Source organism: Balaenoptera acutorostrata, chromosome 8 (genome assembly GCF_949987535.1).
Source record: "Balaenoptera acutorostrata chromosome 8, mBalAcu1.1, whole genome shotgun sequence".
Taxonomy (NCBI): domain Eukaryota; kingdom Metazoa; phylum Chordata; class Mammalia; order Artiodactyla; family Balaenopteridae; genus Balaenoptera; species Balaenoptera acutorostrata.
This window is the reverse complement of record NC_080071.1, coordinates 114834350-114838054: the sequence shown is the minus strand read 5'-3', so window position 1 is coordinate 114838054 and position 3705 is coordinate 114834350. Positions and strand designations below refer to the sequence as shown.

Below are 3705 nucleotides of genomic sequence, written 5' to 3'. Positions count from 1 at the left end.
ATTTGTTAGAAAGTGTAGTAGCCTGAAGGTGTGCACGTGCACACACACACATACACCCACACACACCCCTCATCTAACTTCAGATGTTAACTGTTTACAAATATTTATGGGCCAACTTTCAGGGAGAGCTGGGATAAGAAAGAGGAATCAATGCTATAATCTTGTTCACCCAAGAAAAATCTAGCAATATTAGGACAATAGGCAGGGTAGTCATTTGCCGAGTGTTAGGAAGAAAGATGCCTGCAAACTGACAACCAAGCAGGTGTTGCTGCTATTCCTATTAGGCCCCTGGGAATTCCCAGAATCTGAGGCTGAGGAAGAAATCAAATAAATAGTTTGCTGACTCCACTAACTTGCAAAAGTATTTTCAAAACTCCAAGCAGATTGCCCACTGTTCAGAGGCCCTCAGACTCTAGGTGATCTTTCAGAGATAATGTGTTAACCCAAAAGCTCTTACAAATCACCCCAGAGCTAATATGAGCCAAGCTATTTCAGCTCAAATGGGGCATGAAGGAGCTAGTATTTTCCCTGGAAGACTCATTCTTTCTCCTTTACCCTTACCGTTCCAACAAGGCTGATTCCAGTGAGTTTCTGAGAATAATTCAAGGCTTATTTTCCCCAGAGGGAGCTGAAGTAACAACAGTATCTTTGCTACCTCTGAGGGAGAAAGTGTATTCTGCATTGTTCCCCACCTCAAGCCTTGATTTGTTTGGACAGAAAGTTTCCAGTCAGTTACTCATATTCCCACCAATGCCAACACTGTTCAATTCTGGTTTAAAAAGAAAGGACACTCCAGATTTGTGCTGCCAAATGCTGTAGTCACTAGTCTATGTGGCTACTGAGCACTTGGAATGTGGCAGATCTAAATTGAGCAGTTCTGTAAGTGTAAAATACACATCATGGTAGTTTGAAGACTTAGTACGAAAACAAGAATGTAATATATCCCAAAATTTTACATTGATTGTATGTTGAAATGATAATATAGGCAGTCCTTGCTTTGCAAGACAGCGCAGAACCATAAAAGTGACTTTGTAAGCCAAAACTACACAAATGATAACAATAATCAATGGGGGGAAATTATGATTATTATGTGACCTTTAGTGCTCACTTTGGCAGCACATATACTAAAATTGGAATGATACAGAGAAGATTAGCATTGGCCCTGTGCAAGGATGATATGCAAATTCATGAAGCATTCCACATATTTAGCATGAGAAAGGAAACACTCACTCCAGTCCAGGAAGCGCTGAGAGTCCCATACAGGATAAACCCAAGGAAGAACACGCCAAGACACATATTAATCAAACTGACAAATATTAAATACAAAGAAAAAATATTAAAAGCAACAAGGGAAAAGCAACACATAATATACAAGGGAACTCCCATAAGGTTATCAGCTGACTTTTCAGCAGAAACTCTGCAAGCCAGAAGGGAGTGGCATGATCTATTTAAAGTGATGAAAGGGAAAATCTTACAACCAAGAATACTCTACCCAGCAAGGCTCTCATTCAGATTCGACAGAGAAAGCAAAAGCTTTACAGAAGCAAAGCTAAGAGAATTCAGCACCACCAAACCAGCTTTACAACAAATGATAAAGGAACTTCTCTAGGCAGAAAAAAAAAAAAAAAAAAAAAAAAGAGGCCACAACTAGAAACAAGGAAATCACAAATGGGAAAGCTCACCAATAAAGGCAAATATACAGTAAAAGTAGGAAAGCATCCACACACAAATATGATATCAAAACCAGCAACTGTGAGAAGAGGAGAATACAAATGCAGGAAATGGGAGATGCGATTGAAATTAAAAGACCAGCAACTTAAAACAACCTGGTATGTATATAGACTGCTATATCAAAACCTAATGGGAACTGCAAACCAAAAAACTATGATAGAAACACACACAAAAAAGAAAAGGCAATCCAGAAACAACACAAAAGATAGCCATCAAATCACAAGAGAACAAAAGAGGAAGGGATGAAAAAAGACCTACAAAAACAAATCCAAAACAATTAAGAAAATGGCAATACAAACGTACATATTGATAATTACCTTAAATGAAAATGGATTAAATGCTTCAATCAAAAGACGCAGACTGGCTGAATGGATACAAAAACAAGACCTGTATATATGCTCTCTACAAGAGACCCACTTCAGATCTAGGGACACATACAGACTGGAAATGATGGGATGGAAAAAGGTATTCCATGCAAATGGAAATCAAAAGAAAGCTGGAGTAGCAATACTCATATCAGACAAAATAGACTTTAAAATAAAGACTGTTACAAGAGACAAGGAAGGACACTACATAATGATCAAGGGATCAATCCAAGAAGAAGATACAACAACTGTAAATATCTATGCACCCAACATAGGAGCACCTCAATATGTAAGGCAAATGTTAACAACGATAAAAGGTGAAATCAACAGTAACATAATAATAGTGGGGGACTCTAATACCCCACTTACACCAATGGACAGATCATCCAGACAGAAAATCAATAAAGAAACAGAGGCCTTAAATGACACATTAGACCAGATGGACTTAATTGATATTTATAGAATGTTCCATCGAAAGCGGCAGAATACACTTTCTTCTCAGGTGCATGTGGAACATTCTCCAGGATAGATCATATCTTGGGCCATAAATCAAGCCTCAGTAAATTTAAGAAAATTGAAGTCATATCAAGCATCTTTTCTGACCACAATGCTATGAGATATGTGACCTTTAGAATTTTGTGTCCAAACAATGAAAATTCTTGCTATCAGTTATAAATGTATGCAAAAATTTAAAAAGTGGTAAAACTAATTCATTTGGTACCCACTAATTTAAAATATTAGGAACACTGAGAAAAAAAATTTTTTTTCATAATAAACATATCAAGAGTAGGCTGAACAAGGGCCTGCTGCCTTCTTGTTATATAACTTGTAATATGGACGAGCATCTTTTATGAGCCTTGGTGAATTATCATGTTCCTTTCTGAAATCAGTTCCCAGCATTTTATCCATTGCTTTCCCAATGTCATGAAATATCTCTGAAAGTTTCTTTAATGTGAAATTTTATTGCTGGTGTCACTTCTTCTGAGTCATCTGCATCCTTTTTGTCACAACCACATTCCTCATTTCTGTCAGTAAGTTTACCTTCACTAAGTTTCTGAGGCTATCCATCTAGAGTCTCTTGAACAGGAGAAGGGTCAATGTCCCCACAGTTGTTCATCTTGTAATCACACCTGCTTTCACTTCCAACAATATCTTTTGAAAATGTCTTTGCTGATCTCTCACCTCGTTGGCCAGTTCCCTCTTTAGATTATCCATTTTTATAAGTGTCATGTGGATTTAACACTAAGAGACAAGGAGGCAACACAATTACACACTTCGCTGTCTATGCATGAACTGAATATCAGATGTGCACTGACCAATCACCAGTGGACTTTGAAAGAAATGCTTTGACTGGTCACTGATAATGATGTCCACCTGTTGTTTCCATAGTCATTCGTGGACTGAAAGTCTAGCAGTGAATTTTGTACTTTATGCAATTACTCACAGTTATTATACCAGAACAATTGAGATTTGAACCATGCTATTGGAAGACTAGTTTTATTAAATTAGATGGTGATAACTAAAATTAATGCATGTTGGAGCCATGCAAAGCAAAATCTGCCTATGTTTTGGATACTGGGTTAAATAAATTATATGATTAAAATTAATA

At 37.1% G+C, this 3705-nt stretch overlaps 1 non-coding gene across 1 annotated transcript; it reads left to right on the top strand.

The window, feature by feature from the left end:
- The first annotated feature begins 1100 nt into the window (after positions 1–1100).
- LOC114239118 (U6 spliceosomal RNA) lies at positions 1101–1207 on the top strand. The gene has a single exon (XR_003624306.1). It is a non-coding gene; the product is annotated as a U6 spliceosomal RNA (small nuclear RNA).
- Positions 1208–3705: the final 2498 nt, after the last annotated feature.